The 13,424-nt window shown below is 41.8% G+C and overlaps 1 protein-coding gene and 1 non-coding gene across 2 annotated transcripts in view; both read right to left on the bottom strand.

Moving 5' to 3' along the window:
• The window catches only part of Ppp1r14c (protein phosphatase 1 regulatory inhibitor subunit 14C), a 95,800-nt gene that overhangs the window by 70,813 nt on the left and 11,563 nt on the right, over window positions 1-13,424 (bottom strand). The window lies entirely within an intron of this gene.
• On the bottom strand, window positions 7,413-7,485 carry Trnas-aga (transfer RNA serine (anticodon AGA)). The gene has a single exon. It is a non-coding gene; the product is annotated as a tRNA-Ser (tRNA).

The raw sequence follows: 13,424 nt of genomic DNA, 5'->3' as shown, positions 1-13,424 counted from the left end.
TCTCCTGTGTGGTTCTGAGTTAGTGACTAAACCTTCCCTACCTGAGTTCCATCCTTTGAAACCAGACTAATAGTAAAGTAGACTCCTTTCTCCATAGGGTTACACTCTCTGCAGGGTTACAATCTAACTCCTTGAGTGGATGAAGAAATCATACATCCTACGGAACCCTATGCACACTTTTTCTGAGACCATTGCTAACTCCTCAGGGGCGTGCACAAGCTTATACAAAGTGTTGACAGTTGAGGAAGTTGAGCAAAGTGTGCATTGGGAGACTCTGTGCTACCTTTGTGTATCTAAAATGTCTTTTAAAAACAAAGACAAAGACCCTCCAGGCCTTTTCCTATGACTCAACACATCATGGATGAAAAGGGAGGCCAGGGCAAGCTCCAGCTTGGAACAGAAGTGATGAGTTGATTGAGGAAATTGACGAAGCAATACAGGGAGACTAAGTAGATAGATACCCACACCATTGTGGAATCCAGCCATGTGACTAATATGCACAGATATGGCTTTTTAGGGATATGGGTTGGCTGACTGTTGTCTCGAGTTTCCAGATTCACATCCTCTGTCGCTGGGCACACTGGGCACACTGGGCATACTCCCTAAACTGTGCACAGCTCGGTGTGGTAACTGCCCACCAGGAGAGGGGCCAGGCAGCATTTCCAAACACCTTCATCTCCAGGTGAAAAGCTTCTATTTTAAGGAGCATAATAAACAAAGAATGAAAAAAAAAATCCATCAGCTCTGAACAGTCTAAATGAAGAATAATCGCATACCTTGCAAGCAACTGAACTGTAATTTTGACTCAGCTCTGCCTTACCCTTTATGTTTTCCGTACTACCATGGGGCCTCAAACAGCAAGCCAAATAAAATCAAGGGTGCACGTATGCACACACACACACACACACACACACACACACACACACACTAAAAGGGCTTCATCTCTCTGTGAAAACACTAACACTGGGAGTTAAAGAGATCTTCCAAAAAGCTGCCTGATCTAACTGAACTGAGGAAATCAGATATTTCCTTCAGATGGCAATTTGAGCCATTAGTCCTAAATGTAAAAGCAATATATGTATTATATATATATATATATATATATATATATATATATATATATATATATATATATACATACATATAACATGTGTGTCTCTCTAATTTATTTGCTTTTATCTGTTATACACACATGTATACTATAACCTATTTCCTCATGATTAAAAAAACCCAAATATAGCCGGGCGGTGGTGGCGCACGCCTTTAATCCCAGCACTCGGGAGGCAGAGACAGGCGGATCTCGGTGAGTTCGAGGCCAGCCTGGGCTACCAAGTGAGCTCCAGGAAAGGCGCAAAGCTACACAGAGAAACCCTGTCTCGAAAAAAACCAAAAAAAAAAAAAAAAACCCAAATATGTAATAAGCTCTAGTAGATGTTCACTGACTATTTTATTGCATGATTTTGTGGTCTTTGAAGTAATCCCCACTTTAATGAAATATGTCTTGGGCTAATTATAAAATCAGGAATGGGATTGTTTACGTGAGACTAAACTTAGGAAAGAACAGGAGAAAGGGATTGAATTGCAACCCTGGTCAGTACTTAAGAAGGCCCACTACATTTCAAATGTGTGTGCCAATCACAGATTCTGGGCGGGACATGAGAAATCTGAGCCATGGCAGCCTTGGGAGATCTTTTTACTGGACTACAGATGGAATCAATGTGTCAATCAGAGAGGTTAGAAGCAACTGTCTCCAGCATCTCAGCACCTCTGTGGGCTCCTGGGATTTTCTTATGGGTTTAGAGTGTCATTAGGGTCAAGCAAAATAACAAGGTGTTCCTCAGCTATGAGGTATTTAGTGTGCAGGGGTATGCCCATGCTGGCTTTACCAGTTCAGGACAGACAGCTATATTTTTAGAAACTTCACAATACAACTGTTAAACACAGTAGGCAGAGGATTTTCAGAGCAGTGAAACTATTCTGAATGATGCTATACTACCAGGCACATGTCATTATATGTTTGTTGACATCCACAGGAAGTACCACAGAGAGAGAACAATAATATAAATGATGCACCTTGGGTAACAATGAGTGTCAATGTAAGTCCATTGACTATAACAAATGTGCTGCTCTGGTTTGGGGTGTTGGCAGTCGGGGAGGCTATATATGTGTGCAGGCAAGAAGTATATAGGAGCCAGGTGGTGATAGCACAAGCTTTTAACCCCAGCACTGCGGAAGCAGAGGCAGGCAAATCTCTGAGTTTGAAGCCAGCCTGGTCTACAGAGTGAATTCCAGGACAGCCAGGGCTACACAGAGAAACCCTGTCTCAAAAAAAAAAAAAAAAAAAAAAAAAAAAAAAAAAAAAAAAAAAAAAAAAAAAACCAAAAAAAAAGGAGAAAAGGGAGGAAGAGGAGAAGGAGAAGGGAACTTAACCTTCCCCTTAGTTTTGATGTATATCTAATCTAAACACAAATTTTAAAGTTTTAATGTGCTTTGAAAAATTTTGCTAAGTAGAGAAGTTTTATAGTAATAAAATTTAATAAGATCATGTAACTTCCATTCATGAAGGCTATTCTACCTAATAACACATTTCAAATTTGTTCCTTATTTCAAATTTCTAATTCTTTAGTAGGCAAAAGGCAAGCCTTACCGTGACCTCCCAGGCTGTCTGTAGACCCTCCTCTCTATCACTCCTGTCCTCCTTTGTTTCATTGAAGAGGAAAGGAAGGCGGTAATTTTCATCTCCTTTGTTTCCTTCGGCATCACAGGCATGCCCAAGGGCTCCAGCACACGAGAGTCCACTGAATGTTTTATTTCCCTTCTCATCACTGTGTCTTATTCCTCTTGTGGCTCCCTGCATTTCCCAACTGGAGCTTCAACCACAGTTTTCATTCTAGCTCTGCATTCTCACTCAGTGGCTTGGCTCGACTCTCCTCCCATCAGAAAGGGAGAGCCACATCTCCCTTCCTAGGAATCTGGGTGGATTGGGGACTAGAACCAAAGGGACGCTATTGTGACTTTCAAGGTGACATCATTAAAACCAGAAAAACCTCTCCCTTGCTTTCTTGAAATGTTTCCTAAAAACCAGTCACCAGACTGCAAAGAAACTGAACAGTGTGTGGAAACCTGATGTGCGGAAGAATTGGTACAATGGCTCACAACCCCAATTGCTCCCTGAACCCCATCATTAAGCTAGCCCCCCAACCAATTCCTCACAGAGCAGAGAAGAGTCACCCCCACAAAATGCTCAAATTACAGCATGGTAAACAGAAGGTTTTGTCACTAAGATTTGATGAGGTCTGTCACCTGTCATGGGTCAACCTGGGTGGGTTTTGCTTCCAGTATCTCTTCACACACAGTTCTTGTCACTTTCAGTTTCTAAGTTTCTCACCCAGAGCTCATCCTGTGTCCTCACTGTCTGCACATCTTTGGTCTATGCAGCATCTTCTCTTTCCATCAGAGATGGGGTTTAGCTCGTATAAACCATAGCAATTGTTTAGCTGGGCATGAGCACACATACTTATAGCCTCAGCACTGGGGAGTCAGAGGCAGGAGCTCAAGGTCGTCTTCACTACATAAGCAATGTGGCTCCAGCCTGGGCTATATTGAGCCCCCCCCCCCCCCGCCGCCGCCGCCCAAATAAAATGAAACAAAATTCCTAACAGCAGCTATGGAAACAAGATTTTTTTCTTGCCCTTAACAGAGAAGTCCAGGGTAAACTGACTATTGACAGGGGTTCAATAGTTCAAAGATGCCAAGGTGACCTCTTTTTGTTTTGTTTTTACTCATTGTTTCTTTCTTCTTCTGCTTACACTCAAAGAATCCTGGGATAGGACAAAAGTTCTATGCCAATAAAAAAAAAACCCATCAAAATGTCATTAAACACTCCATACAGTGAACTCCATCTTCATCCCATTGATCCAAAATTCAAAAGATCCCCCCTAAGTCCACTACAAAATTATATATTTTAAAGAGAATAAAAACTCTTATTAATAATTTCATATTGACTATATGCTAACCATTTTGGATATATTGAGTTAAATAAGGTATTTTAGAAATCTGGGGCCCACAAAATAATTCAGTAGATAAAGATAATTGCAACCAAGCCTAAAGACCTGAATTAGACCCCTAACCCCCAACATGATGGAAAAGAGAGAACCAACTCCTGGAAGCTGTCTTCTGACTTCCACATGCAAGCCATGGAATGCACACATGTATTCACACTCATATGTGCACACACATGCACAATAACTAAACGTTAAATAATAATTAATTACATTATGTAAACATGCACATGAATTAATTATATCAAAACAAAGAAACTAACTATTCATTTTCAAGTTATCATACTTTTGTATGATCTATGCTGTTGGGGTTACTTAAGTCCACGGCATTTGTGTTCTCCGGGCGGCACCCAGTTTTGTTGTGAAAGCCAGGGAAGAGGATGCTCCTCACCCCAAGGAAACTGCAGCATGTTATCAATGTGGGGCCTCTCTTCCTGGGAACCAGCTGTTAAACATTTACCAGCAGCCCACTGGATAGAGGTAAAACTCCAAGACAGGGGAAATAGAGAAGAGGATTGTGTGGGATGGGGGAGGGGCACAGGTTGAGAGGTGGGGGAGACCCAGGAGAAGACAGCAGCAGCGCAATTATGAGGAGAACAGTCAGGAGTGGAGAGGAAATGAAGAAAGGCGGGAAAAAGAAAAAAGAGCCCAAGTTGGAGCACGGAGAGAGGAAGGGAGACCACCCCCAAAAAGAACGATTTGTCTTATTTACTATTCTGAGGAAGATGTTGGTTACATGTAAGTAGATGGTTTGAAATAATGAACATGAGCCCTTTTTTCCTGCAGGTCTTTAATGCATGGCTCATGTGCTGTCTTTCGGTGACAGAGAACTCCAATATAACTGAGCTTCCTAAATGGCTCAGGCTTCCCGTCATCAAATGTCCTACTGCACTGCCCTGTGGCAGCACCCTCCAGGCTCCTGACACACCAAGGGAGCTCTCTTGTCTCAAATAAAAATGGACCCAGTCTTCAAGCTTTTTTTTTGGATGCTGTCTCCTCCTCTTGGCCATCAGGCTGTCAGCTATCACCCCCTCACCCCCCCCCACAGCATTTCCATCTAGCAATCGTATTTACTGCTTCCAAACCAAGTTGCCAGAAGAATGAACTTGTTAGGATTATGTCTAAAATGAGCAAGTTCTGCCTGACCACCAAGGCTCTCTCCAGTTAAGAATGGACACAAGACCAGGATTTCACTGGGTCACCTAAGTCACTCCTGTTTTTTTTTGTTTTTTGTTTTTTTTTTTTTTTTTAGGTTCTCCAAGAGCCCCAAGTGGTGGATACTATAAAGTTTAGCTTCTGGGTAGGTGAGGCTTCATGAACTATATAAAACATTCAACGGAAAGAAACTAGAAAGGAAAGAAAATGGAGAAGTATTAATTAAACAAGAGTTTAAGTTCCATCATGTCAGACGTGGTGAATGAAAGCCCTAGATGCCCTGGTCCTTTAGAAGGGCATTTCCTTTTCCTAGGGTAGACCCAGGTCCATGGTTCCCTCTCCTCTTGTCCACAAAGGCTTTGAGGTAGTGGAGAGGCAATCAGTCACAGTCAGGGGTAGACAAGAAATGCTGATGGAGGCAGCCACACCCTCCAACAGCCAGCACATGGGAGATGACCCAGCTCCCTTCCCACTCCCTGACACTCCTCACTGTTGTGGAATAACCTTTTTCTACACTGTGAAGATGTGTCTCTGCCAAGGCACTTTCTGATTGGTTTAATAAAGAGCTGAATGGCCAATAGCCAGGCAGGAGAGAATAGGTGGAACTTCCACGGAGAGAGAGGAACTCTGGGAAGAATCCGAAGTGTGTGGAATTCACAAGATGTGGAGGGAGTCGGATGTACAGTATGGAGGAGAGGTAACGAGCCATGTGGCAGAATGTAGATTAATTATAAACAGGTTAATTTAAGTTATATGAGCTAGTTGGGAACAAGCTTAAGCTAAGGCTTAGCTTTCATATTTAATAAGAAATCTCCATGTCATTATTTTGGAGCTGGCAGTCCAAAGAAAGTCCAGCTATACTTCACTCACATTACTCCAGAGAGAAAGAAGATAGGCTTTTGAACATGAATCCAAGCCCTAGGGCAATGGTTTTCAACCCACCTAATGCTGCAGCCCTTTAATACAATTCCTTGTGTTGTGGTAACCACAACCATAAAATTATTATCATTGCTACTTCATAACTGTGATTTTGCTACTGTTATGAATAGTAATGTATTTTCTGATGGTCTTAGGCGAGGTCTGGGAAAGGGTCAGTCCACTCCCCATGGAGTCACCACCCACAGGTTGAGAACCACTGCCATCAGGTAACTGAGTTAGTACCAGAGGAGCGGTGCCTAGGTCTCTTTGACTCTGTGTGGGCTGGGAGCAACAGCAGCATGGGTCCCCTGCAATGGGGGATATACCTGATGTAATGACTCTGATGGGTATAATCTGAGTCCACACTAACCTCCTGAAAATGCATTTCTCAGCTACTCTGTACTGAGCCATGGGTCACAGCACAACATTTTGAAAAGCATATTTTACTGAATTCACTATATAAAACACTGTGCATTAAAAAAAAAAAAAACCCTTTCATTTCCTGGAGTTTATTTGTTTTAGAATGTGGTCTGATAGCAGCATAAAGGCTCTAATTCTTCGGCTAACTGCATGTTTGCCCAGACTGTCACCCAGAGAAAAATAATTTAAATAACTATGATACACAAAGCTATCCCAGAAATAAAATTTCCAAAATTACCTTCTCTGGGCTGAGCATTTAACTTGTAAAGAAAGACTCAACAAATGTTCTAAAAGTAAAAATAGAAATTCTGGAAAGGGTTCCCATTATTCCACTCCACTTTCTGCCTAGCACCAAATAGGGCAACAGGAAGGCCGGCTGGCCTTCTCAAGGAATCTGGTGGACAGGGCTGGTCAAAAGCCACATTTGGGTTTCTTGGGAAAAATATGTACATATACATACACATAACTGCTCTAGTTAATTCTTCTCTAGAACAAAAATTGAATATCTTGTCTTTGAGACTAAAACTTCTGGAAAAAGATTTGTATGCTAAGGGAAACTTCAGGCTAATTTATCAACCAACTGATATTTATTGACTACTTTTGGTACAAGGGTCTTGGTACCATAGAGATGAAAGATAGGAAGCCCCCATCCAACATTAAAACCTACATACCAAACTCTATCTCATGGTTCTCAACCTGTGGGTCCCAACTCTTTTGGGGGTTGACTGTCCCTGTCACAGGGGTTGCTTAAGACCATCAGAAAACACAGACACTTACATTACAGTTTCCTTTCTTTCTTTCTTTTTTTCTTTCTTTCTTTCTTCCTTTTTTTTTTTTTTTTTTTTTTTTTTTTTTTTTTTTGGAGCTGAGGATCGAACCCAGGGCCTTGTGCTTTCTAGGCAAGTGCTCTACCACTGAGCTAAATCCCCAACCCCTACATTACAGTTAATGAACTGTATTAAAGGGTTGCAGCATTTGGAGGGTTACTAACCACTGCTCTATCTAGAGACACATACGCAAAGCCCTCTGTTTGGGTCAGTTTGGGGATGCTATAACAATAGGATAGGCTAAAAATGCTTAATAAGAGAAATATTTATCATGGCTCTGGAGGCTGAAAACTGCAAGATCAAGGTGCCAACAGATACCTTGTCCAGTGAACACCAACTTTCAAATTCCTACAGGGGCGCCTTCTCCTTGGGTCCTCCTTGATCCCTGGTAGAGAGCAGAGAAGGAGATGCTCTCTCATGTCTTATGAGGACACTATCCTCTTCCAGGAATCCTACCCTCATGACATACTCTTCACCGGTACTATCTCTGAATACCATCATGTGCTATTCATGGGACTGAGGAAGGCAGCACACTAACCAGGTAGCACAAACATTCAGTCCTCTGCGGACACTACACTGTCCTCTGACATATGGCTACAGCAGAGGGAGAGCATGATCTTTTTCAATGGGTCAATGAATGTCCAAGTAGGAAACATTAAATCTTAATCTATATATCGCATCACACACAAAACCATTGCCCGGTGGACGACAGATCTAAATGTAGAAAGCAAACCCCTGAGACACAGAAGAGAGAGCATCCGTGACTTGGAACAAAGGATGTCTGAAAAAGGATGTCGAATGAATGGGCCAACTGAAAGGAAAATGGACAGGCCAGGAACTAGTAAGATAAAGAGCTCTGTTCATCACAACACACCAGGGTAGGAGGACACACTCCCCATGCTTATTTCTGACAAGTGGCTCCTCCAAGGTCTGTTGTGTACAGGTAAGTCAGAATCCATTAGACAAACAGCGCAACTCCCCAAAAGGGCTTTTGCTGTTATTTCATTTTTGTTTTCTTTAAACAGACACTTTATGAAGAGGATTTTCAAAAGGCCTAAGTGTGCCCTTGTAAGCCCACTTTGAGGAGGAGGGAGGGTCAGTCTCCCATTCACAAGTGGAGGGTGATCTGCCTGCCCTCTGTCTTTCCATACCCCCAAACATCCTACAGTGTTTTAGGTGCCCATCTGAAAATACAAAGTATCTGATGTGAATAAATAGGCTAGCTTGTTTTTTGTAAGTATTTATTTACAATTAAAATTTTTTATCATCCCCCTTCCTCAAAACAGAGAAGATGCCAAAATACAGTGCCCCCAGGTTTGCTTGCCCCAGCCTTGAGCTGTTCTAAAACCATGTGGTAGCTATGATTCTGAAGCCCCTCCAGCACTCCTGCCGAATTCAACTACCTTTGTGGCTGGGTTATAAAGCAGAACCTCGGAGGGCCGGTGAGATCATGAAGGTTCTGTCTTCACCAATGCTATTACTGCAGGAAAGGGCTGGTTATATGGAAAGTCTGATAGAAAGGTTGCTTGGATCAATCTCTCTCTGTCTCTGTCTCTGTCTCTGTCTCGTCTCTCTCTCCCTCCCCCTCCCCCTACCTCTCGCATGTTCACTCTCCCTTCCATCATATTATCCAGCATTTCTAAGACTTTCACCAGCACCACACCCTTGGACCCTCAACCTCCAGAATGTGAGCCAAATAACCTTCTATTGTTTGCAAAGTACCCAGTCTTTGATATTCTGTTATGGTGTCAGAGAACAGACCCAAAGCATGCTCTTTTCTTACCTATGACTACAAAAAGTGTGGGATATGCAGGCCACCCCCTTTTTCAAAACAACCTTCAAGTTCCTCCCTTGTAAATGAGATACACATATTTATCACATAAAACATAAACAAAATTAAAATTATCCTTCCAGCTACTAAAAAAAAGCCTATAATGTTTTTATATGTTGCTCCAGTATCTATTCTAGACATGCATAAAGCATACCCAAGTCATTTGTGACTCTCATATAGAAATGCTTTGAAAAGGTAATTCCTTGAAGGAACACAATGAGGATTTTTCATTTTGACATACTGATTATGCTCTATGTTCCTAAACTCAGTGTATGGTCCAAAAATGTCAAAACAAAACAACACAGAAAGACTTCATAAGCCTCTGCTTCCTCATTGGTCAAATAATACAACTTTAATTTAAATGCATATTTGAACAAAACAGAATTAGGTGTGATAAACAGCAGTAGATGCTGCTGATGGTGATTTCATTTATGCCCTGGGCTTTTCTTGGGAAGGTTTTGAATATTTATTTTATTTTGTAGTAATCTCTGAGAAGACCAGAGCATCGAAAGGAAAAGGGCAAGGAGAGGGATTTGTAGCCCCTCAAGAAGTGAAGGTGGATGGGGGTGGGTGGGCCAGTCCATCTTAAAAAGGCAAAGCTTCCTCAAGGGTCACATAAGGCTGTGATGGTGACCAACAGGGGGCTTGGAATAGAACACCCTGTCCCACCATATATTGAGGAACTTTTCAGTCCGATGTTAGGAAGCTGGGCCAGAGGGAGGCAGCTGTGACCTAGATAGAGGTCCGAGGAGGAAGACTGGGGTGCACACATGGCCCACCTCCCTAAGCCTTGCACCCCTGATATGCAGCTAGAAATGTGGCAATGGCATTGTGCAATGACTAACATGAGAATTTCTGACTCACCATTCAGGGCATCTTAGGTACCCTGTATCTCTTCTCCCTCTCTGCCTCCCTTCACAGTTTACAGCATATTAGCAGCAATAAAGCAGTTCCTCACTTGTTCGGTTCTAACTCAACTTCAGGATGGCTCACTCATTGGCTACAGCCCACCATTCATCCATCTCAAGGTTTAACATGGACGTGTTTCAGAGCATCGACAAGGTACCGTTTTCAAAGTCTCAGGCTAGATTAGGTGATGGATTGTTTATCCAAAAACAGACAGGTTGCATTCACTAAACATCTGACTATGCAAACTGCTTCCGGTACGAGATTGCTAAGTTCTTAGCCTCCTGGAGTCTGATGAAGACATGGAATATTTTAGCTGAACAAAAGGCACTTGTCTACCAGAGACACTCCATGCTGTTCTTGGAGCTGTGCTATTTGTAGGGTTCTTTCATTGTAGCAAGCATAGTCGTGTTTTAGCACCAAATCAATGACTCATTTGCTTTTGACTTGTCAGGCAACTGCCACACCCAGTACAAACACAAGAATTCAGCCGACTAATTAGAATTGTAGAGTATTTGCTCATGGGAACTTGGCAGAAAAGCCTTTTTTTTTTTAGTCTGAAGACTCTGCACCTTACCTTGCTTTAAACAGATTTAATTCTGTTAATATGAGCAGAAACTATAGAGAAAGTAACTATACCAGTTACACCAGTTACACTTGCATATAAAATTTAAGAGAAAGAAATGAACAGATCATTGGCCACAGATACTGAGGGACCTAAACAAAAGTGTCTACTAATATCAGCAAGCAGTTTAAGGAGTTTTCGCACTTCATTTCTGTCCATCAAAGATAATATCTTGTACTTTCAGATATGAAGGAGAAAATACATGCTGTAACCTAGGGCTTAATCATAGTAAGTTTCCAGGGTGTTGAGGATGTAGTTCAGTGGCAAAGCATACAAGTAGCATGTGAATGGTCTTGATTTGGTCCCCAACACTGCAAAATAATAATAATAATAATAATAATAATAATAATAATAATAATAATGACTAAAGTGAGCTTCTAGCTGTTAACCACAAACTAGACTGAGCCTATAGCCAATTCTGTCTAACTAGATGGAAAGCATGGGATCTATTATTGCTAACTACTGATGCAAACTGGTAATCAGAGAAATAAGCAGTTTTCTCATTGTGATGTATATTTCAGAGCAAACAAATTCAGATTTTTTTTCCCCTAAAGAAATTGTTGAAATGGCTCATCTAAGAAATTACAGAATCCCGCCGGGCGGTGGTGGCGCACGCCTTTAATCCCAGCACTCGGGAGGCAGAGCCAGGCGGATCTCTGTGAGTTCGAGGCCAGCCTGGGCTACCAAGTGAGCTCCAGGAAAGGCGCAAAGCTACACAAGAGAAACCCTGTCTCGAAAAACCAAAAAAAAAAAAAAAAAAAAAAAAAAAAAAAAAAAAAAAAAAAAAAAAAAAGAAATTACAGAATCCCATCAATCAACCAAGACAGAGTCCTTTGGAAAATGTATCAGACATATAGCAGAAAAACGTGCCTGGCGGAAGGGTCAAACATGCTAGAATTCGTGGCCATATCAGAGGCAGGAGAGTAAGGCTGAGGTCCACAGTGGCTGCACTTGCCCTTTCCTCACACTTTCCTTGGATCGATTAAGCTTGTACACGCCATGAAGGCCCTTTGAACTTTATTTTCTCATCTTAAAAATATGCTAACTATTTATATCCCAAAGTTTTAGTGGGGTTTGGGTGATATTATCTGATGATACTTTAGGATCCCATCATTAAGCAAAACAAATACACAGTATAAAGAGTAACAAATTCTGCTTCCCACATCCTACCAGAACTATCTTACTTAGGGTTTCTATTGCTGTGAAGAGACACCATGACCATGGCAACTCTTATAAAGGAAAAATATTGAATTAGGGCTGGCTAACAGATTCAGAGGTTTAGCCCATTATCATCATGGCGGGAAACATGATGGCATGCAGACAGACATGGTGCTGGAGAGGTAGCCCAGTTCTATATCCGGATGGCAGGCAGTAGGAAGAGAGAGAGACAATGGGCCTGGCTTGAGCACTTGAAACCCCAAAACCCATCCCTAGTGACACACTTCCTCCAACAAGGCCACACCTACTCCAACAAGGTCACGTTTCCTAATAGTACCACTCCATAGAGACCAAGCATTCAAACCTATGAGTCTATGGGGGCCATTCTTTTTCAAACCACCATAATAACCACAATAAAGCCTAATTTCTTTGTATTACCCTGTCATGTTAATTCTAAAACTAACTATAAAATTCCCCAGCACAAATTAATTTGCTTAATCTGAATTTTTTCATATTCCTATTCAAACCAATTTGTACATTTTACCTTTTGAATTTTTATTCCTTAAGTTTTTTTGTGTGTGTGATTTTCTTTCTCTGATACTCATTTTATATCTTAACTCAAACTTCCCTCAAGTTAAAACAAATGCCACCATTACCTCATTGTGAGCTGACAAGGTAAAGGACAAATACAGAGAAGGCCACCACTGACAGCCAGTATTGTATGTTATATGCCTAAAAATGTTTAAGTCAAATATGTCGCTCTTCTTAAAGGTTAACCCAATTAAATTCAAGGAAAAAAAAGTAGCAAGGATGATGCTAAGTCTCTGTACTGTCAGATTTCAAATTTAACTCAAAAGCTGATCATTGGGGGCTGTTTTAGGGAGAAAGAAAAACCATTTTTAAATGGTTTTCAATGGGTCTGGGGCGATAACTCAGAAAGTCATGCCATGCAAGCATAAGGTTCTGGTTTGAGCCTCAGAACCCTTGTAAAAAGCTAGATGTGGTGGGGTATGTTTGTATATTCCCCCCACGGGGCAGATGAAAAGTGGTGATTCTCTAGGGCTCAATGGCCAACTGGTGTCCCTAACAGGTGACTCTGTCTCAAAAAACATGGTGGGTGGTCCCTGAGACACTGTAGGTGAAACTGACCTTTATGTGAGGCTGTCACTCACTCTCTGTGTCTCTGTTTCTGTCTCTTTGTCTCTGTCTTTGTCTCTCTCTCTCTCTCTCTCTCTCTCTCTCTCTCTCTCTCTCTCTCTCACACACACACACACACACACACACACACACACACACAAAATCTCATCCTTACATTCACATCCTAATTTGAGGCACCATGCCCAGGACAGGACAGCTCTGTTCCTACTATGACTAGAGGCTGCATCTCTTGACTGGCTGTTTGGTGAACTACTTTGCCAGAGTCTCTGCTTCTCATTTTTGGAATCACCATTCCAGCAATAAATCCCCCCCCCCCCGCCCCCCATGCACAGCCAGGTTTCTGGGAAAATCTCTAAAGGTCGGAA

This window comes from Peromyscus maniculatus, chromosome 16 (assembly GCF_049852395.1).
Source record: "Peromyscus maniculatus bairdii isolate BWxNUB_F1_BW_parent chromosome 16, HU_Pman_BW_mat_3.1, whole genome shotgun sequence".
Taxonomy (NCBI): domain Eukaryota; kingdom Metazoa; phylum Chordata; class Mammalia; order Rodentia; family Cricetidae; genus Peromyscus; species Peromyscus maniculatus.
This window is presented reverse-complemented; position numbering and strand designations above follow the sequence as displayed.